Source organism: Mchenga conophoros, linkage group LG15 (genome assembly GCF_057382185.1).
Source record: "Mchenga conophoros isolate Kocher_MC1m ecotype Shallow Benthic linkage group LG15, M_conophoros_male_GT1.1, whole genome shotgun sequence".
NCBI classification, from domain to species: domain Eukaryota; kingdom Metazoa; phylum Chordata; class Actinopteri; order Cichliformes; family Cichlidae; genus Mchenga; species Mchenga conophoros.
Window position 1 is genome coordinate 35,136,125 of NC_140540.1, and position 23,749 is coordinate 35,159,873.

The window sequence follows — 23,749 nt, forward strand, 5'->3', positions numbered from 1 at the left end:
ACTTTTACTGAATATATTTGAAACATAAAGACCTGTTCAGCTGCTGTTGTCTGCTGGCACAAGCTACACTTTGGTATCATTACAGCTTGTTGTGCATTTCTTGATTTTTGTAAGCTGACATGACTGAGTGGAAAACACCAGCATCATGCCACTTGATTGATATAGGAGTACAGGCTCCAAGAGATGGAGATGGTCCACTCTCTTGGACCACTCAGACAAAACCTCTACATCACCACCTGTATTTTCTGAGTGGGGACGGCCATTATCCAGAACACTACTGCAGCGAGTTTGGGACACTCTCAGAGCCAGCCAGCGTAAACGATGAAAGACTTCAAATCATCAGAATATCCACTGTACATCATAGAATGTGGTACAAAATATGTCTATATGTTAGAACAACAACAGCTTGATTCTAAGACATTCAAAAGTAAAACTAAACATCCATCATGCAGTCATACCACTAAACACACCTGAAATCTATCACCTGCAAAAATTTATGCACAAAGTTGCAAGCATAAGCATATACCCCCAAACAGTCATGACAGATGGTTGCCCCTCCCCGAGTTTGGTTTGATTGTTTCCTCCTGCTAAAAAGGAGGTTTTCCTTCCCACTGTTGTCAACTACTTGCTCATAGGGAGTTGTTTGATTTTAGGGGTTTCCTCTGTGTTACAAATCTTTTCGACTACAATATAAAGCACATATTTGGAGCTATATAAATCAAATGTAATTGAATTTAACTGAATGAAAAAACTAGCACTCAAGTTGTAACCACTTAGCAAAGTAATGAATAAAATCTTATACTTTCCCAAAATTGCTTCATTGCATCAGTCAGAGCTTCTTTGCACTGGATACACAACCCAGCATGTTAGTTACCTTTAAGCTACAACAAAAATGGAAAATACAGAATAATATTGCTGCATTTTTTCCCCGTCAAAAAACATGGAACATGAGAGGAGAGGTATCCTGTAATCCCAGCACACACTCATAGATGTGTTATTAACGAGGACTGGAACACTGGTCAGTCCAGATCATGAAGGAGGAAACATGTTGGTTGGAGAATCGGAGCCATGTTTTGAAAGAATGACCTCATCCCCAACGCCACCCTTTTCCCGAGAAGGGAGGCCTGTGAGAGAAAAAGGGAGAGAGACGAGGAGACACGACTAGACTGATGATGAGGGGGAGAGGGACGAAAGCCAACATCCTCTCCCTGACAGTAGCTTGTACAGTCTGACTGCTTTGCACAAGAGAAAAAATAAACTCATTCAGAAATGTGAACACGTACAGACTAATAGAAGCAAAGATAAAAACCAGACACACACTCATCCACCCCAGAATGAATACCATACACTTATCATTATATAATTTAACTTTCATGATATTTGGATCAAGTTTTGATCCATTAATCTGTGCATTTTTACACTGCATTACAGGCATTTGTAGATTCAAAAGAACTTGCATTTCCAGACACACAGCTAGAATAGTCTAGAGTAAGAGCTGCTTAGAATTTATTTACCTTCTTGTTTGAAGGTAACTAATACACTTTCTGTACATCCATGAATATAATAATTGAATCATCCTGCCTGATTTTGTCAGCAATCTTCATTAGTCTATTTTTAGCACCAAATAACAACAACAGTCACCTCACGCTGCTTTATATTGTAAGGTACAGGCTCTACAATAAGAAAGAGAAAACCCCAACAAACAGACAAGTGCCTAAGAGCCAACACTTGGCGACAGTGGGAAGCAAAATATCCCTTTTAACAGGTAGAAACCTCCAGCAGACCAGGCTCGAGGAGGGGCAGCCATCTTCCAGGGGTTCATTATTTTTCCCTCCTCCTCCACCCTCATCAACACCTCATCCTTTTTCTCCTCACTTTAAGCCTTATCTCATGAACTGAAGTCAGGGCTTTAAAACGTGAGAAACGTGCAGAAATTACTTGACAAATTGTTATCAGATTAGACATCACTGGACAGCTGACAACAAGCCAGTTAAACAACAATAGCTGGTTTTAAGCTAACATTAGCTTAAAACCTGCTAATGTCATGTTTGAATATCCTATAATCACACTTTCTCTCTGAAAAACATTTTGATTACATTCTCACATCATGTAATTTATTTACTAAGCATCTAACAATGTTAGAGCCATTTCAAAAAAACAAAAACAAAACAATCACTAACAGCAGCTAACAGTGGCTAACAGCAGCAAAAATAGATTATTCTAAAAATTATGCACTTGAATTGGAACAAGTAAGAAAACAGAGCTCAGTTGACTACGACTTCCAATCTACTGACATCTAGCGATGAGATTTTACACACTATGTCTTTAAACAAAGCTCAATGGACATTAATAAAAACTTGAGCTTCTGAAATAGAGGTGAGAGTTTCTGTAATTACCATTTAAGAATCAACTCTGCATTTAGAGAGTTTACAGGTCCGTTTTCAGAATCTTTACTTCCAATCTGATAATCTGAAACTTAAAGCCAGTTGCTAATCCTGAGCTTAATCTCTTTCACAGGAGTCCTCATCCTCATGAGGACATTTAGGCTGAACAGAAACTAAAATGAAGCTCAACACATCCACACACAAGAGGCCTCTCTGCTGCTTGGATAGGTCTAAAGTTTCCTGAAGGGAAGCCCACTACTCCCCCAATAAATTCCCACCACCACACACCTCCATGCCCTGTGAGACCTCCTATTGTCTCCCAGTAGGAACTGGGAGGGGGGTAGAGGGTCCTGCCAGGAAACCCATCAGGCCGTCCTGAAAGCTGCTTCCTGAAGGCAGCAGGAAAGCATGAAGCATACGACAAGCAAAAGCTGAGAGCTGACCAAACACATACACACAAAGAGGTATCCTGCCGCCAACACCAGCACTGAATCCGCCATCACATGATGCATCACACTGAGGTTAGGTAACATGTTATCACATTTGGCAAGAACACGAGCATTTAAGTGTTTGTGCGCGCTCTCACTCACGGTGACACACAGTCACCTCTGTGCAGGGTTTTTGCCGCCAGATGCCATTTCCTGTGTCCTAAATAACAAAATTCACCTCAATCGCATCTTGTTGTGTACAAAAAAAAAGTTTTATTTTTTTGAAAATTCACAATCAGGTTGAATTCAAACATCACATGTGTCCCGCCTCCCCCTCCCTCTGCCTTCCAGATTCTCCAGCAAACACACACAATCATGCACATTCAGCCTCCACAATGAGGCATTATGCCTCTTTGGTTGTGACGCTGTTTTCCAAAAGTTTTCTGAGGCCTGGTTGTTTTCTTCAAACCATCCCACCCCCTCACCCTCCACTCCCTTTCGTGCTCCTTGCCTTTTTTTTTTTCCTCCCCCATTTCCAGGTTCAAAAAGCCACAAAGTGAATTTAGCAAAGTCGTGGGGGAACTGCGGCACTTGAGTTTTGAACATGGAGAGCCGAAGCCGCTCCAAAGGTGGATCTGAAGCTGAAGAGATCCTGCTGAATAAAGGAGAGAGGGCGGACACTGTCCACAGATGGTGGCATCAAATAATGACTTCTTCTTCCCACTGACTCCACTTCTGTCAGATCTCATCCATCTGTGATCTCTTAAATACCTCACCGTGTCCTGCTTCCTTAGGTTTCCTTAAAAGCGTTAACATTATGGTTTGTTGGACGTTGTCACTCCAAATGCAATGTCAAAATACCGACTGTTTACCGACTCTCAAACCCGTCAGGACTATTACTTCATGAAGTTTCTACAAGATGACTTGATAATGACTTTGTACAGGTTCTTATTACACGCCCTCAATTTCTCATCTCCTTCGGCCAAACCCAGTTACCTCAGAAGCTGAGATTGAACACAGGGAATCTGTGTCCGTATAACTTATATTCACCAAAGGACTGGGCCACCTGCAGGAGCTGCATCGCTGTGTGCTTCCAGTTTCTGTGCTGATGTTAATAGCAGAGGTGGTTTGGAGCGCTGCAGTTCCCGAGTCTGCAGAGTGTTGGAAACTGTTACACACCCCACTCTGTAACTTTATGTAGTTGCTGAGAATTCCTGAACACATCCACTTTGCAGTAGTACTACTTACTGTCGATCACTGAATATGTAGGATGGAAGAAATTTCACCAACTGGCTTACTGCAGCATCCTGAAAAAAAATTATGATACTTTTCGCATCCGCAAGTCCACTAGGGCGTGCTCAGGTCCAAGTGATGTACATTTCTGTTGGTACAATACACCAACTATGTATATGCCGCAAATGGTGGATTTTAAGCAGAGTTCAGATAAGTAAGAGGAATGACTACTCTGTCATCGTGCCTGCAGCCCTTTGGGATGATCCATTCTTTCCGAAATGTTTGTAAAGGCAGAGTGCATATTAATAGGGACTTTTTCTTCAGTAACAAAGGGCACGAGTACTGATTTTTCTCTCTTGGCAAAAGTTGCACAAGGGTTTCTTGATTTTGGATTTCTTTGAAATTCCAATATAATTGAAGTGAAAAAGCAAATAGATTACTTTATTAGCTTAGGGGGTGTTTCTGACTGCGAAACAACTACACAGTGGTCCCAGCACTTCATGAGACCTGCAAGAGTGATGGAAGGGTCAGCTCCAGTAGGGCACCTACAGAAACCCTGTTAAGACTTTCACTTCTTTTAGATGCATCCTGTTGACCAAAGGCTCTCCTTCCGTCATGTCGGCTACAACTAAACCAATCTGTGAGAGAGTCTGGGCCGTTTGGACGGACCTACCACAGATTGCTATCGTTGTTTTATGTTGGTCATCCTGCTGATTTCCTCTTCCAAAGATTTAAGACCCCATCTCTTATTAATAAATGTTGCATGTTTATTTCTGAAACAATGATGGTATTGGCACAACTAGATACACTTCCTGCACCGCACCCATTTTGTATCCCAGCAGCAGCAGCAGCATCCAGTCAGTCCCTCTTTAAAACAAAGCAGCGTTCATAAGTCAAGTTTCCCCTCAATAAGTCAGTTTCCAGCTCTGACGTCACGTTGCCTTTCAGACCGAACACGCCTTGTTCTCCCTCTGTGGTGACACAAACTCTTCCCATCATAACAGACCGAATCCTTGTAGAATCTTGTATCTGGGTCAATAATCAGCCATATTATTTCCATGTAAACTGCAGGTCTGTCGCTCTCTCATTTCCCTTTTTTGTAATCCATTCAGCTCTTTGCTATTCTAGCCAAGTGAACAGTGAAAGTAAAGCAGCTCTTGACATCTCTAAAAGCCTTTTTGCAGTTGACCCAGATATCTGGTCCACAGATTTGAGTTTAAGAGGAGACTGTGACCCATTTGTCTCCTTCACAACAGTAGCTACTGGAGCCTCCAGATGTTTGATTGTCGTAACTACAGAACAAGACCAGATGTCAAGTGTTTGTTGCTTCATGCCCAGAATCTACTAAAACACACTCCATACTGTTATCATTTCCTTCACCGGATGAAATTATGATAGTTCTGCATATCGTTGATGGAGCTGGTCGGTATAATGACAAGGCAGAGGATGCACCGCCTATGAGATGTCTCTCTACACACACCTTCATCTGCTTTGGGCTGCTCCTCTGGAAAATACATGTTTGTGGGCTCTAATTCAGTTTTCCGTAATGCAGTGATTCAGTTAGCTCCTTCTTTATGGCTGTAGTCACACTAAGATGCAATTGGACATCGTGCAGGGATCATGACTGCACCGAACATATTGATGGCCTGCGGCTGACCCTGAGGCAATCTGCCAGGTGATTTTAGGCAAGGAAAGTCTGTTTTTTACTTACTGAATTTATGCCATCCTTTTGGTACAAGACCTGATTATTAAAACTCTATAAATTGGCTATAAACCACTTATGACAACATGAGAAAACCACCAAACCACCATTTTTGCATCCAAAAGTATTAAAACCTCTAGACTGACAAAGATAGATCATTGAAATCTGTTTATGTTCTATGAATTTTTCACTTGAAGACATCAAACTGTGTCCGCCCTTTGAATTATTGTGGTTTAGTAACAATGCAATTTTTTAAAAGAGCCACCAAAAAGGCATATTCATAAGTGATGAAGATTCTGATAAAAATGCTGCAATATTTACTAGAAATCATCAATCAATCCCAATCCCTACAATGTTTTTACCACAGGCTAAAGACGGAAATGTCACCAGCATCACATCACTCGTTGGTTGTGTAGCCAGGTTGCACGGATTGAGGTTTTGCAGACACATGACCATTAACCACATGATTTTAACTTGGATGTGTAACAATGATGCCGACAGTGTAGGTTGAAGTGAATAAGACTCCAGACACACAGGTCTAGAAAATGGTTCACAACCATCTGGCAACCATTGGCTGTGAAGGCAAAACTAGGCTGGTGGAGGTTGATGGCAGTCACTAAGAAAATGACTGCTGAAGATCCAGTCACACAGACATACAGACCAGTGAGTGCCCAGATGGCAATCATCTGTCATTAGAGAAAAATGTGCATTCCAATCCTTTGGCTCAATCCTCCTTGTGATTGCTTTGATCGTTAGCTTATTGCTGCGATCATAGGTTGAATGAAAGTGACAGACTTGTCTACAAACAGTGACCAGCTGTTCCCTGAGCTATAGTGAAACTGTGAAAAGTGCAACACAAACCTAAAATGGAGATTTGCCTCCAAAGTAAAAGTTATGTCTTAGTGCTACAGCCAAAAGGAAGAACTTTACTTTGAAGGCGAACCTTCTCCATATCACTTTTTCAAGTTTTGCCACTGCTCAGCTAATAGCTAGCGAGCATTTGCAGACACACATGAAAAACTTCCGGCAACCATGAAAATCTAGACATAACCATTTAAATCAGGTGAGGTTTTAGGTGCGGTACCTTCTTCCAGCAGGGGCCAGCAGCCTCCAGGAACCCCTTCCAACCGCTCGGAGAATACGCATTTCCCGTGCAACAACTGGTTGTATCACATCCAATATGATGGACAACTCCTAAGCAATGTGTGAGTGACATCACGTGAGAAATCTCAATAAACGTGTGTGATTGAATGTGAGGATTGTGTGTTTATTTCCAGCGTATGCTTCAGAAACTGTCCAATTAAGCTACATTTTCAAACATAGCTTTGTGAGATATTTGCAGACAGTGAAGCTAAAATACGATATGTTGAAAATATTGGAAAATGCTCTTGTTCTTGATTGCTTGGCTGTTTCTGTGCACAGCTAGAATTGTTGATCTGCATCTTTGGCCAGTTTTTCCCATCCAGATGTGAGTTGCATTCACATCTGGAGACCCATTTGTCACCAAGCAACATAAAACTTGGGATTAAGTCTTTAAGTGTTTCCAGCAAGTTTAAAGTTGGCAGAATGTTTCCACCACGTGTCTTCTTTTCTTGTCACAGTTTTGTTCAAGAAAACAACATTTTGTTTTGTCATCTATATGAAAGAATTTCTACAAAGTGCAGTCTGGGGATGACTCACTGAGTGCCATATTACCACAATCCTGCTGAGTCCAGCAAGATATGGTTTGCTTATATTGCCCTCCTTGTTTACTCCATATTTGCCGTTTGCCTCGTCATTGTACAAAAAAAAAAAAAATGCTAAAGAGTAGTTTCCACAATGCACTAGCAAGAAAGGGTTTCAGATTTCCACACCTCACCAGAAAACAGATTTTCTCCATCTAACAATATTCTTCTGCTTCTCAACTTCAGGTTCACAGGGGGAGGGGGCACTGGAGCTTATCCAGTGGGGTACATGCCCTAGACAGGTCATCAGTTCTATCACACAGTTAACAAAGCAACTACTCATGCTCTCAATCATACCTGTGGCCAGTTTAGAATCAGTAATTAACCTAACCCCAAGCATGACACTGTGTTTAACCTTGGGAGGAAGCCAGAGTACCTGCAGAGAACCCATGCAAGCACAGGGAGAACATGTAAACTCCACAAAGAGATTTTCTGGGGGAGAAAAATGCTACAATACCTGGGACAAAAGCCAGATCAGAAGAGTAAAAGATGGTTTTATCCACCTTAGTGCAGGGATGTTGGGTTTGTCAGGAAGGTGAAGTTATGGATGGTCAGACTGTAGAGGTGGATGATAGCTTAGGGTGCCCACACTAGTGTAATTTTTAGGGTTTTGGGATAAATCTTGCTGCTGGATATGGCCAGATCAGATTCCAGGAAGCGAACAAGCATTAAAAAGATCAAAATAAAGAAGACTAATCTGTAAATAGTTGAATACATCGATCAGTTATAACCTGTAAATTATTTTAAAGAACAAAGTGGCACTGGTATTATTAGACGTCATTTTATAAGTCTTTTTTATTTTAACGATGGGACATACAATACTTGGCAGCAAGAGTGAGTTTGTCTCAGTAATGAAATGTATTAAGGGATTAAATAGACCATAAAGTCCAGTTATATCTCTTGTAACAGCATGAGGAAGGGAACATTGAGTGCTGGAGCCTTGTTAAATCTTTTTATATGATTTAGTGGCTTCACAGGGCAGGGGTACATTTTCACAGTCACCTTAATACCAAACACAACTTTTGTTCCACTATGGACCACTGAACAGAGGTGACCTCGCTCCCACTTCACACTTAGAGACGCTTGTCAGGCAGAATTGGGGAGATGGCGTCAGAGAAAGTGCCAACATATTTTTTCCTGTCGAACAGGGCGTTTATTGTTCGGTCAAAAAATTGAAAGTTGTGTCTAAATTTCCAAAAGCAGTTGTGGTTTGGTTCTTTGAGAGGTCTGATATTTTAGATGTTCAGTCCACAAGCATTAAATCCATTCTCACTCTACCAACCAGTTAAGTGAAAAAACCCCTGAATGATGGCCAGTGCGTGGCTGAGTAAAGACTTTACAAATTTGCAGCCAGTCTTCAGTAAATTTGGAGTTTTCCCACCCTGGTGTTAGTGGACAGAGTCTGATGACTTTCCCAGTGCTGCCCTGCTAGTACTTGAGCTGATGTTGGTATTTTTAGCCTGTTTTTCATTGAGTGTTTCTCAGACTGCAGAGATAGCAGAGGGAGGAGCGTCTGATTGGACCACAGTGGTAGACCTCACTGGCATTTCTATGACACGACTTTCACATTTGTTCAGATGGCAGAATCAGATCTTTGCAGGCAAACATTACCTTAATTGTGAACAAGTGGATGGATTATAAGGACTATATCTATATATACATATTAGCTGAGGTTTTTTATAGTACATAGATTTACCTCATACTTGACCTTTTTTTAAGATTTCTTTTATGGAAACCGACAGGCCTGAGGATCAGAGGCCTATCAGAGCCACATATAAGCTGGAAGGTCAGAAAGCAACATTCATTTTATCTTTATATCCATTTTTCTAAATAAGAGAGGACATACATTACATTGTCTGATACTCCGGGCATTTACCCTCACTACAGACACAATCTGTTATCTTGAGATTTTCTTCTGATCCATACCTAGCTCAATTATCTTGTCTTCATTATGTACAAATGATTATTACAAGATGTCCTGAATTATCAAACCGCCTTCCCTTGTGATCAGAACTTCATCATTTTTTCAAGATAATTGAGTTTTAGTGGTTACATCATATCATTCATGAGCTTGTGCGTACCTAATAGCTAGGCAGCATTATACAGTATCAAAAGGAAAGATCACAAATGTTTGATTTCATTTAACAAGGAATGAAGATAATGAAAATATGCAGACATGGACTGTCGACAAGTTTCAACATGATTAAGTTAAGCTGATCAAGTTAAATTTCTGCAAAGCCATGATTTTAAAACTGTCTGACATCTCGAGATAACAATATAATGCAAACTCAATCTCAGTACAATTAGCTCAAAAACTGGGCATGAGCTTCCGAAATTGTTTTAAGTAAATGACTCATGATCCCGAGACTATTGAGGCAAATACAATTATGAGAAACAGAGCTGCTCTTGATTCCTGTAAATATCTGAGAGTCACAGAAAGACGCTTCAGACTTCCTCAATAACACCATTACTATTACGATATGCGTTTTTACCTTTTAAAATCTAGATCTGAATGCAGAAATCCAATGTTCTTTAAAGACCTACCATTTCCTTTAGCATAAAGTGTTCATTTCCATTTTAAAAGCCTGGATGCATGCTAATTGTTATGGGAATTCCATGCAGGTCTCGCACTTAAAGCTAATTGCTCCAGAGGAAAAAATGCTTCAGCTTTTAAACTTTCAGAAACCTTTGAAATGTTTCTTACGACTGCACTTGATGGAAACAAATAAAAACAGAAACTCTTCACTCACTTCCATTTTTCCTCTAATAACGTACCACCTACCAAGGAGAAAATATGAGTAAGGGTAAGACTACCAAATATTTCCAAGTACATCTTTGATATGCACTTACTGAACACTTCATTAGATGTTAAACTGCTTGTTAATGCTAACCAGTCAATCACATGACAGCAAATCAATGCATCTAGGCATATAGACATGTTTAAGATGACCGGCTGAAGTTTAAACTGAGGATCAGAATGTCGAGGAAAAGTGATTTAAGTGACTTTGAACATGGCATGGTTGCTAGTGCCAGGTAAGCTGGTCGAAGTATTTTTCTAAAACTTCTGCTTTTCTGGGATTTTCACACACAACATCTCTATGGTTTATTGAGAACAGTCTGAAAAAGAGATCAGGTGAAAAAGTTTTGTTGATGCCAGAGGTAAGAGGCAACAGTGACTCAAATAACTACTTGTTACAACCAGATGAGCTACAACAGCAGAAGACAACACTGGGTGCCACTCCTGCCAGTACGGTCAGGAAACAGAGACTTCAATTCTCCAAAATTGGACAACAGGACATTGGAAAAATGTTGCCTGGTCTGCTGAGAATTGCTGTGACAGTCAGGATCAGAATTTGGTGTAAACAAATTGAAAATTGAGGCTCAATCCCTCCTTGTATTGTTCAGTGCCTCAGGCAGGTGGTGCTGGTGTAACGGTGTAAGGAATATTTTTTTTTGGCACACTTTGGGCCCCTTAGTACTACATTAGCAGTTCTATGGTCTGATGAAACAAAGATTGAACTCTTTGGCCTGAACGCCAAGCATCACGCCTAGAGGTAAACAGACACTGCTCATCACCTGGCCTATAAAACATGTTGAAGGCACGGTGGTGGCAGCATCATGCTATGGGGATTTTTTTTTACCAGCAGGAACTGGGAAAATGGCTCTGGGACCACTCTGTGAGGAGCCCAGACTTAAACCATACTGAACATCTATGGAGAGATCTGGGAATGGCTGTGCACCAATGCTCTCCATCCAACCTGATGGTGCTTCAGAGATTCTGCACTGAAGAAAGGGAGAAACTGCCCAAAAGCAGGCGTGCCTAGCTTGTAGCATCATACTCAGGAAGACTTGAGACAGCAAGGGGTGTTGTGTGTAGAATTTTAATGGGAAAATAAATTTAATCCATTTTGGAATAAGGCTGTAACAGGACTAAAAATGGAACAAGTGAAGCGCTTTGAATACTTTCTGGACACACTGTAGCTCTACTGCTGGAGCACTCCCAGTCCCTCACAAGCAGCCAATCTTTTTTTTTTTGTTTTTGCTCTTTATGGGCATTGTTCTGGATCTTTTCTATCAAAAACGTTAAGCAGCAATACTCCCAAAAACCTGCAGAGAGACTCTGATGATAACCGAATTTCCCTTTAACTCAATCAATACTACTTAAAAAATGGATGCAAGAGGAAACTACTTAAATAGGCCTACATAAAAATTAGGGGTGCAACGATACTTGTATCGATATTGAACCGTTCGATACAGTGCTTTCGGTTCGGTACGCATATGTATCGAACAATACAAAATTTGTCATTTATTTTATCAACTTTCCTTCTGACGATGCTGTCTGTGTTGAGTGCAGAGTGAATCTGCGCTCGACTACTCCGCCTAGGCTACACTGTCGAGCACAGATCCACTGAGCGCTCAACACAGACAGCATCGTCAGAAGGAAGAGCGCAGGGCAAGCTAGCGAGACAGAAGTTAAGCTCTCCTTGCAACATAGCAAATTGAACCTCCCCCACCCTCATTCAGATCTGGCGTTTGGAATTATTTTGGTTTTCATGTGACGTATGACCCTGAAGGTAAGCGAGTCATGGACTAAAGTAAAACAGTGTATTGGATGTGCCACGCAATGCTCAATTACATGGGTGGGAACTAGTGTGTTAGCGCAATTAGCTCGTTAACGTGTTGGCCGTCTAGCCCCATGCACGGGGCGATCAGGGGTAGCTCGTTAACGGAGATTTGCCGTGTTGTGGCGTTAAGGTCATTTCAACGAGATTAACGCTGACAGCACTAGTGGGAACACAACGAATATGACTGCACATTTACTCAGATATCATCCTAGTGCAAAGACAAATGGAAGCAGACAAAAACAACAAGCATGCTACTAACTTTAGCCGAGTCATTTAGACAGCTGTTAGCACATGATTCTCCTTATATGTTTAATATGCTGCTGAGAATATAGCCCAGAAGAAGCGTATAGTATAGCTTTTATTTTGGAAAGAGCCATTTCTCTGTAATAAACTCTCTTTTCCAAAGATGAGTGATTCCTCAATCAGATACAGGGCTCGCAAAATCCAGTCGGGCTACCAAAATCTATCTCTGCCCTGCCCTGCCCGTCGGGCTATTGTAGGAAGGAAAAATATGTCAATGCTTTTGCATTCTTTCGGAAATGTAGCTGGGTAATTAGGTCATTGGCATCGATGAGCCACTGTCAATATGTGACATATTGAAATCGCATTTGAATTTGCGCTTGTTTTTTGCTTTCACTTTGCAATCGCGTGAACTGTGTATAGAGAGCGACAGCACTGATCTGTGAGTGATGATAATTTGTGCACCAATTCCTCTGACATCGTCTTATCAATCGTTAGCTTACTATGCAAACATGACAGGTGAAATCTCCCGCAGCAAGCTTAAACATGTGAGAGGTTGATCGCAGAGAATCGCTGACCGTTATATATGTGTGTGTGTGTGTGTGTGTGTGTGTGTGTGTGTGTGTGTGTGTGTGTGTGTGTGTGTGTAAAAGCAGCAGGATATATATTTTAGTTCTGCTGAGCCAAATAAGACAGGTCAGGGTGAAGAAGTGACAGCCAAAGAAAAGCTTACCACAAAACGGAAAAGTAATGACAAATCAGACTATAAGGCAAAAAGAAAGTGCAGCTTTATGGTTTCATGGACAAAAGAATTTCTGTGGCTGCAATATGACGAGCTAAATAACCGGGGCTGCACATAAGTGGTCCGCAGGTGCGCATTCGCTGTCAAAATAAAAAACACACACAAGATAAGAAGTTGCAACGCGTGTTTGCGTACATAAGATTTTCTGGAGGAGGACAGACATTTGTTTAGAACTCTTAAAGATGTCGAAGAAGCTCCTTTAAGCAATTACTTTGGTGTTCTTCCACCTCCAAAGAAATGTCAGAAGGAGTCCGAACCACAAAAGAAGCGCGTATTCTCGGAAAAGTAGTTGCAAGAGGTGAGCTGGCTTCAAACAAATGATGAACACACAGAGATGTGGTGCAGAATGTGCCGTGAAAATCCCACTCTAGCAGACAAAAACAGTGCTTTTTATATGGACACAAACGCGCGTTGCAACTTCTTATCTGGTGCGCGTCTTTTATTTTGACAGCGAATGCGCACATGCAGACCACTTATGTGCACCCGTGTAAATAACATACAGGGAGTGCAGAATTATTAGGCAAATGAGTATTTTGTCCACATCATCCTCTTCATGCATGTTGTCTTACTCCAAGCTGTATAGGCTCGAAAGCCTACTACCAATTAAGCATATTAGGTGATGTGCATCTCTGTAATGAGAAGGGGTGTGGTCTAATGACATCAACACCCTATATCAGGTGTGCATAATTATTAGGCAACGTCCTTTCCTTTGGCAAAATGGGTCAAAAGGACTTGACAGGCTCAGAAAAGTCAAAAATAGTGAGATATCTTGCAGAGGGATGCAGCAGTCTCAAAATTGCAAAGCTTCTGAAGCGTGATCATCGAACAATCAAGCGTTTCATTCAAAATAGTCAACAGGGTCGCAAGAAGCGTGTGGAAAAACCAAGGCGCAAAATAACTGCCCATGAACTGAGAAAAGTCAAGCGTGCAGCTGCCAAGATGCCACTTGCCACCAGTTTGGCCATATTTCAGAGCTGCAACATCACTGGAGTGCCCAAAAGCACAAGGTGTGCAATACTCAGAGACATGGCCAAGGTAAGAAAGGCTGAAAGACGACCACCACTGAACAAGACACACAAGCTGAAACGTCAAGACTGGGCCAAGAAATATCTCAAGACTGATTTTTCTAAGGTTTTATGGACTGATGAAATGAGAGTGAGTCTTGATGGGCCAGATGGATGGGCCCGTGGCTGGATTGGTAAAGGGCAGAGAGCTCCAGTCCGACTCAGACGCCAGCAAGGTGGAGGTGGAGTACTGGTTTGGGCTGGTATCATCAAAGATGAGCTTGTGGGGCCTTTTCGGGTTGAGGATGGAGTCAAGCTCAACTCCCAGTCCTACTGCCAGTTTCTGGAAGACACCTTCTTCAAGCAGTGGTACAGGAAGAAGTCTGCATCCTTCAAGAAAAACATGATTTTCATGCAGGACAATGCTCCATCACACGCGTCCAAGTACTCCACAGCGTGGCTGGCAAGAAAGGGTATAAAAGAAGAAAAACTAATGACATGGCCTCCTTGTTCACCTGATCTGAACCCCATTGAGAACCTGTGGTCCATCATCAAATGTGAGATATACAAGGAGGGAAAACAGTACACCTCTCTGAACAGTGTCTGGGAGGCTGTGGTTGCTGCTGCACGCAATGTTGATGGTGAACAGATCAAAACACTGACAGAATCCATGGATGGCAGGCTTTTGAGTGTCCTTGCAAAGAAAGGTGGCTATATTGGTCGCTGATTTGTTTTTGTTTTGTTTTTGAATGTCAGAAATGTATAAAGTGGGGCAAAAAAGTATTTAGTCAGCCACCGATTGTGCAAGTTCCCCCACTTAAAATGATGACAGAGGTCAGTAATTTGCACCAGAGGTACACTTCAACTGTGAGAGACAGAATGTGAAAAAAAAAAAATCCATGAATCCACATGGTAGGATTTGTAAAGAATTTATTCGTAAATTAGGGTGGAAAATAAGTATTTGGTCACCTCAAACAAGGAAAATCTCTGGCTCTCACAGACCTGTAACGTCTTCTGTAAGAAGCTTTTCTGTCCCCCACTCTTTACCTGTATGAATGGCACCTGTTTGAACTCGTCATCTGTATAAAAGACACCTGTCCACAGCCTCAAACAGTCAGACTCCAAACTCCGCCATGGCCAAGACCAAAGAGCTTTCGAAGGACACCAGGAAAAGTATTGTAGACCTGCACCAGACTGGGAAGAGTGAATCTACAATAGGCAAGCAGCTTGGTGTGAAAAAATCAACTGTGGGAGCAATCATCAGAAAATGGAAGACATACAAGACCACTGATAATCTCCCTCGATCTGGGGCTCCACGCAAGATCTCATCCTGTGGGGTCAAAATGATCATGAGAACGGTGAGCAAAGATCCCAGAACCACACGGGGGGGACCTGGTGAATGACCTGCAGAGAGCTGGGACCAAAGTAACAAAGGTCACCATCAGTAACACACTACAACGGCAGGGAATCAAATCCCGCAGTGCCAGACGTGTTCCGCTGCTGAAGCCAGTGCATGTCCAGGCCCGTCTGAAGTTTGCCAGAGAGCACATGGATGATACAGCAGAGGATTGGGAGAATGTCATGTGGTCAGATGAAACCAAAGTAGAACTTTTTGGTATAAACTCAACTCGTCGTGTTTGGAGGAAGAAGAATACTGAGTTGCATCCCAAGAACACCATACCTACTGTGAAGCATGGGGGTGGAAACATCATGCTATGGGGCTGTTTTTCTGCCAAGGGGACAGGACGACTGATCCGTGTTAAGGACAGAATGAATGGGGCCATGTATCGTGAGATTTTGAGCCAAAACCTCCTTCCATCAGTGAGAACTTTGAAGATGAAACGAGGCTGGGTCTTCCAACATGACAATGATCCAAAACACACCGCCCGGGCAACAAAGGAGTGGCTCCGTAAGAAGCATTTGAAAGTCCTGGAGTGGCCTAGCCAGTCTCCAGACCTCAACCCCATAGAAAATCTGTGGCGGGAGTTGAAAGTCCGTGTTGCTCGGCGACAGCCCCAAAACATCACTGCTCTCGAGAAGATCTGCATGGAGGAATGGGCCAAAATACCAGCTACTGTGTGTGCAAACCTGGTAAAGACCTATAGTAAACGTTTGACCTCTGTTATTGCCAACAAAGGTTATGTTACAAAGTATTGAGTTGTATTTTTGTTATTGACCAAATACTTATTTTCCACCCTGATTTACAAATAAATTCTTTACAAATCCTACCATGTGGATTCATGGATTTTTTTTTCACATTCTGTCTCTCACAGTTGAAGTGTACCTCTGGTGCAAATTACTGACCTCTGTCATCATTTTAGGTGGGGAACTTGCACAATCGGTGGCTGACTAAATACTTTTTTGCCCCACTGTATTTGTGAATGTGGAGATGTTATATTGGTTTCACTGGTAAAAATAAATAATTGAAATGGATATATATTTGTTTTTTGTTGAGTTGCTTAATAATTATGCACAGTAATAGTCACCTGCACACACAGATATCCCCCTAAAATAGCTAAAACTAAAAACAAACTAAAAACTACTTCCAAAAACATTCAGCTTTGATATTAATGAGTTTTTTGGGTTCATTGAGAACATGGTTGTTGTTCAATAATAACATTATTCCTCAAAAATACAACTTGCCTAATAATTCTGCACTCCCTGTAATGTTCTGCCGGGTGTGTTGTTGGGTTTCCCTCGATTTCTGGGTCGACAAGCGCCTTTGTTACTGGGACCAGTCATTTTAAGAAAGGCCCCCATTAGAACCCATGAGAAATGCAAGAAATGCATTATTGCTCAGTCTGCAATAGCTTTCCCAGAACAAACACCAATTGCAAATAACATACTAAAAATAAACCTGAAAATCTGTTTAGAACAGCGTACTATGTTGCAAAGAGTGAACTACCACTGGCAAAATTTAGCAGTCTTTGCAAACTTCAAAAAGCAAATGGCCTCGATCTTGGTTCCACTTGTCTCTTACCCGTGACTTCAGTGGAAATTTCAAATACAGGATCTGACACAGACTGATTCATGTCCTACACAGTTCTTACAAGTTCATAGAAATTTCTCTTCAATTAGAACCAAGTATTTGAGTTGATGATTGTAATTTTTATACAATGTTGTAATTTGTTTTTCAACAATTTTTTAATTAATGTTTTGTTTCCTTTACAATATTATACTTTAATGTATAATTTTATAAAGGAAACAAAACAGGAAACAAAACATCAATCAAAAAATTGCTCTCTTTTTTATTCGGGCTACTTAAATTTATTTTGGGCTACCAAAAACTGAAGAGTCCCTGCCCGAAGGGCTACCAGGGATTTTGAAATTTTACGAGCCCTGAGATATTTTTTTTTTTTATTACTTTTTTGTTTCAGCAACATTAAATTTAAAAACTGTACTTTTGAGTTAAAATATATATTTATAATTTTAATAAATGACAAATTAAAAAGGCATGAACATTTTTTTTGTATCGAAAAAATATCGAACCGTGACACCAAAGTATCGAACCGAACCGAACCGTGAATTTTGTGTATCGTTGCACCTCTAATAAAAATCAGAAATTCAATACCAAGTTCAGCGAGGCACACAGCGGTCTCTTGTTTACTAACCTGGTTTGTTTAGAGCTCCGTGATCTGGGCAGACCAATACAAAAATTTAATTCTTCACATAAGGGTGATGGGGTCAGTCTATTCATAGAAGAAAACGTATTTCGTTGAGTTGTGCGATTACAGTTTCTGGAGCTTAAAAATACCACACTGATGAAACTATCTCAGCACCAAGTTGGGTATATATAAACAAAGATGTCAGAAAAGTCTGTGTTTCCCAGTCATAATTATTACTTTAGAAGTCTAGATCTCATAATTACCATTACCAAAATCTGACCTGAATGTGGCACAAAATGCGAAGGAAAACAACAGCGAATGAAGTATTGATTTATAGCCCGGTCTCGCTGCGGCGGTTGTATCTCAGTACGTGGCCCGGTCAGAATATGTCAGTTTTATTTTTTACTTCTCCTGACACTGCTGCGTCCAGCTTTCTTTTTCCTGCCTGCATCATGTCACCGCAGTGCACTGGCCTGCTAAAATTAAAGCCACTTGTAATAAAGCTAAAAATACGACCACATGTACTTTATCAAGCAGGACTCATGAGCACACACTCAAATGCAATTTAGTTCTAATTTAATAAACTGTTCTCCATCAGCTCCGAGGTGTAAATCAGGCAGGAATGCATTAATTAGGAAGGCAGTGTTTATTAAAATATATATATATATATGTATATAATCCTGTCACTGAGTATCAAGAGTGTTACAGTGACCTCTTGACTCCTCCAAGTAGACTTACTGCCAAGCTATTTTTGAGGTGGCAGCAGTAAGTCAAACCCCAGGGTCCTGTTGCAGAAAGGCAGCTTCCCCTGAGAGAGCGCCACAAAGTTATTAAGAGCTTAACACAAATTCTGAAGAGCTTCTCCTCATCGCCCCCATCAATTTCTCACTCTTACCCTTCATCCAGAGACTTAAGGATGTATTTACTGCAACTGCCTCTTTGATTTCAGTTTTCTGGAGCCCTGATATTTAGTCTGTTAATCCATACGGCTGCTATATTTCACTCCCGAACCAATAAATGAGCTCACTTTTTTTTCTTCCTACTCCCACATTAGTTAATTAAGGAAGAGCTGATGGGTGGACAAGAAATCCAAAAAGGTTACATTATGCAGAATTGCTGACAATAGCGAGGTAACGACGAGCCACCGAGCACCAGCCACTGCACTGCTTCACCTACTTATCTCATGATTCCTGTTCTGCTGAGCTCATCGTTCCCAGACAGGCAACAAATTGTTTTATCCCATGACGCGCAACATAACGACAACATCCTGACCGAAAGAACGTCCATGACATTCATGAGGGGTGGGTGTGTGTGTGTGTGTGTGTGTGTGTGTGTGTGTGTGTGTGTGTGTGTGTGTGTGTGTGTGTGTGTGTGTTGGCAGCACAAAGCACTCTTCACTGCAAAACAACAGGCCAGAAAATCAAAACATGTCTCTTGGGTTTGAGCCACAGATGGATCTGCAGAGGTTTCTTATTTAATATACAAACAAAGGTCACAACACAATGGCCACACATTAGAGCTCTGAAACTTTAAACTGGATCCATTTAAACATCAAGGTTACCGTCCCACAGCCTAATAAAGGAGACCTGGAGATCACTTTAGTTTGTCGGCAAATCAAAGTGAAATTAATTTTACTGACCGAACAGCTATTCTCGGTGTGTGTTCTGTCTTCTAGTAGTTGCACATCCAGCAGTGCAAAAGAGACTTAGCAGAGTAGAACTAGGTTATGTGTTCGGCATAAGTTGCATGGTGATTCAGCCAGGTAAGGGTGGACACTTTGATGAAACAGAAAACTCGGACTTCAAGCTCACATAGCTCGAAAACTTCCAATCTTGCTTTATAGTACTTATACACATCTAATTATAGATTCAGTTGAAAAACAACTGATCAGATTTTAAAGACAGAGCATTAATACCACAGTCAGCACTTTATTAATATAGCAGAACCACTGAGCTAAGATCTCTTTTACAACAGAGACTTTGTCAAGATAGCAACCATATAAACTCAAAACATCTCAAAAGTATCAAAAATCCAACATTACATACCTACAACATAATATGCAGCATTGCCACACTGACTGCCAGTGTTAGGGTAAATGAAGCTGTGGGTATGCAGACCTTGTTTTTTAATAGTAGTGGCGTTAATCACTTTAACCAAAAGCTTAAATATGCACTTCCTGTTTCATTAATACAGGTGAGACAGCAACACAATTCTTTAGCCGCTGAATAACTTCATAACATAAAGTGCACTTCTTCTGTTTGGATGAAGGATCAAAGTCGAGTTGTAAAAACTTGTGTCTTTGTATCGAAAAGAAATGCAGCAAAAGTTTTTATTGTCTTATAAACCTTCAAATTCATGGATGTGTGAATAAAAAAGGAAAAAAGAGCCTCTGAGGGTAATATCTCATCACCTCACTGGTATTTAATGTAACACGCCCCCAACAGCGCTGCCACTTAGGATTTTTTTTAAAGCAGTGCTGTTTTCAAGCTAAACATCCGGAGCTGTGGCTGCAGGCCGTCCATCATCCCAAGTGATTCATAGTGAGAGGCTGATGAAGCCAGCAAAGCTACAGGGCAAACCAGACACTGGAATCACAGCACTTTATTATAAGACAGGAAAGCAGCCAGGGGGACAGATATTGGGGGTGCTGACTTGGGATGGAGGGGGATTTCCGTCCTATAAAGCAGCCTCACCCCTCCCACAACAATGTCTGGCACAGAAAGATGTTCCCTTCTTTACTGAAGCTACATTTAGTTTGCTTCACATGTGAAGAAGCTGCAGTGTGTCCTGCAGGAAGAGGTGTAAAAGGAGATGCGCACTGAAGTGGCTCGTCTGAGGTTTGACAAGTCAAAGCAACAGCAATAACAACAACAACAACACAACAAGAAAACCACAAAAGATATCACGAACACTGACCTAAATCCTGTCATTTCTAATGTGAGACAGCCGCAGGCAATAAAACACAGCTTTAAAGTGAATGGTTCTCATAGCAAATGCAGTGGTGGGAGAAAAGCCCTGTTTGGGAACCAAAAACTATTTTCAGTTTGCCAAATTAGTGGCGAGGGAGCCAGTACAAACCACATCCACTCAGACAGTTCAGTAAAACCTAAATAGAGTCTGAGTAGACTCTAAATTTAAAAAAGGGAGCATTTAAAATAATTTAAAAATGTATATATTATATATAAGGTTCCAGAGGCAAACACAAAATCAGACATTATCAATAATCCACTGGAACAGTTTGCAGCAGCCTCTGTTTAATAAGACACAACTACTTTGGCCAGAGGCTCGATTAGTAATAATCAGCTAATCAATACAGCCATGGACCCCCTCGGGCACTGCTGTCTTACCTTGTGGCTGCCCTCCGTCCAGTCACACTGAGGCTTGTCATAACTTCAGGAGAGGTAAGAAAAGTTTGGGAGGAGAAGGAGGGAGGGGGAAAAAACTCCTACCTCCTGACTTCAGCCTTTGGGTCAAGTTACCGAAAAAGTTTAAAATGTGTTTCCGATTTAGAATTTCAAAATAAAACGACCACGTTGCACTGAAGGGGTTTGTTTTATCTCTTGTATACATTTACATCTCTAATCTCGTTTTCTTAAATCACGTTCTATCACAGCTCCTGTGTATACGCTGATGACAGACCTGTCAGCTTCAGTTATCTAATGTTTTGTCTGATATTATAAATACATTTAGAGCATTGAACTTTTAATTAATTAATTTATTTATTCATTCATGCTTTTGTATTGTAAAATTGATTTTCTAAAACATGCATTTTATTATTTTATTTCTCAGTAGTGATACAGTAATAATACAGTAGGTTTAACATTTGCATGATTTTTAGTAAAGATCATTGTCTGATCAGTAAATAAGTCCAACAAACAGGTTTTCTTTCAACACGGCAGAGCATACACAAACATAATTCAAACTCACGACTGCTTATATCATGACTGATGCGTTGCTTTCTACCACTCTACTTGTGTGTTTGTCGGATGCACAGAGTGATGAGGATTTGGAAAAGCATCATTGGTGTTTATACATATTCCTTGTCTTACAGGGTTTTGTTTTGTTTTTTAACCTATGAAAATCATCTTCTGTGAGCATACTGTGTATCTATTAGTGTGAGTGAATATCAAGGGTGGGGGGGGGGGGGGGGGGTAATGTCAGCTGAAGCTTGAAAACAATTGAAGTGCTGATTTGTTTATGTTGTAGCAGGTTATCGGCTGCAAATCTTTTAACTGTTCCCAAAGCAGATCTCAGAAAATTAGTGCTCAGGATGCATTCAGGTACTTTTAAAACAAGCCACCTGCTGACCTCAGAGCAATTACAACTATGCTTACATTCAAAAGCAGACTTAAAAGTGTATATTTAACTTTTATATATTATTTATAAGAATTTATAACTTTTTATTTTGTCTTTAATTGCTTTTTATGTTTTTATATTTTATTATAAGTATGTTGGTTTAACGTCTAATGAAATGTTGCTTTAACTGGCTTTTATTTTGAATGCAGAGGCCTTCTTTTCCGTCATTTCCTGTTTAGCTGCAACGACAGATTATATTTTGACGTAGGTTTTGGAGAGTTTGCCGCTAATTCCATCTTGAAGGAACACTGACAAACAGCTGAATGCTCCAATCAGGAACCCTGTGTGGAGCCCCCAGGGACCGACGACACATAGGCGGGACTTGTTTGTCAGTTTGGTCAAATGGCGCCAAATCTGGCATGTAATCATAAATCATTTTTAAATATTTCTTTTGTTTCTTGCATGTAAGGTCATTTGTGCCATTGTAAAAAAAAAAAAAAAAAAAAAAAAAAAAAAAAAAAAAAGCCCAACACAAGTTAAAATTTCTGGGTTTGAGATCAAAGTTTTTCCTTAACTCAAAGGGTTTGGTTGGTAAATTAACAGGAAGAAACCTCCAACAGATGCAGGGTCAAGGAGGGTTGGCCATCTACTGTGACTGGTTAGGGGCTACGGGAGGAAGACAGACAAAAGATACGCTATGGAAGAGAACCAGAGATGAATAATAACTAATGATTAAGGAGGCCAGTGAAGAAGAAGCACTCAGTGCATCATGGGAAGCTCCTTGCAGCCTGGGCTTATTGCAGGGTAACTATGGGAAGATTCAGGGTCACCTGATTCAACCCTAACTATGGGCTTTGTCAAAAAGGAAAGTTTAAAGCCTAATCTTTAAAGAAGAGAGGGTGTCTGTCTCTTGAGTCCAGACTGGGAGCTGAGAGGTTAAAAATAAAGTTTCTTGAGACGCCTTTGTGGCCGATTTATTCTAGACTGTCTGCCTGAGGGATGAAAAACCATGATTCCAAGAGATTTTCCCACATTTGGTGCTTTGGCAGTTGTAGTGAAGGATTAATGACAAATAACAGCATCACCAACCACAGGGCAGGGGACGCTGTTATTGGTCAAGTCTAACTGAACTCCTACTGGGTATTTTGGGTCCTACTTTGAGGTATTTACTCAGAATTTTGAGTTAATAAGTTGAGCTTTTGACATGCCTAATTCGAAATTTCAAGATCTGAAATTGACAAAACCGTCCAAGTATTGTGTGTCTCTTCCTGGCCTCAAAAAGGGGATGATTGACTTATTACCTGAAGTGGGAGCCCACCATCACCTCCGTCATTAAGAAAGCCCAGCAGAGGATGTACTTCCTGAGGCAGCTGAAGAAATTCAACCTGCCAACACGGACGATGATGCAATTCTACACTGCAATCATCGAGTCCATCCTCACCTCCTCCATCACCGTGTGGTACGCTGGAGCCACTATCAGGGAACAACAGAGACTGCAGCGTGTTGTGCGCTCTGCTGAGAAGGTGATTGGCTGCAGACTCCCATCTCTGCAGGACCTGTACACCTCCAGGACACTGGGGAGTGCAGCTCGGATCTCAGCTGACCCTTCTCACCCTGGACACAGTCTGTTTGACCTGCTTCCCTCAGGCAGGAGGCTCCGGTCCATTCGCACCAGAACCTCTCGCCATAAGAACAGTTTCTTCCCC

At 41.1% G+C, this 23,749-nt stretch overlaps 1 protein-coding gene across 3 annotated transcripts in view; it reads right to left on the reverse strand.

The window, feature by feature from the left end:
* The window catches only part of kank3 (KN motif and ankyrin repeat domains 3), a 45,684-nt gene extending 24,497 nt beyond the window's left edge, over window positions 1-21,187 (reverse strand). Inside the window, exon 1 of one of the 3 annotated variants that reach the window (XM_085246338.1) lies at window positions 21,095-21,187. The gene's annotated coding sequence lies outside the window, so the exon portion shown is untranslated. The remainder of the gene's footprint in view (window positions 1-21,094) is intronic. The other 2 variants (XM_085246340.1, XM_085246341.1) reach the window with 2 other exon arrangements.
* Between the last annotated feature and the right edge of the window lie 2,562 nt (window positions 21,188-23,749).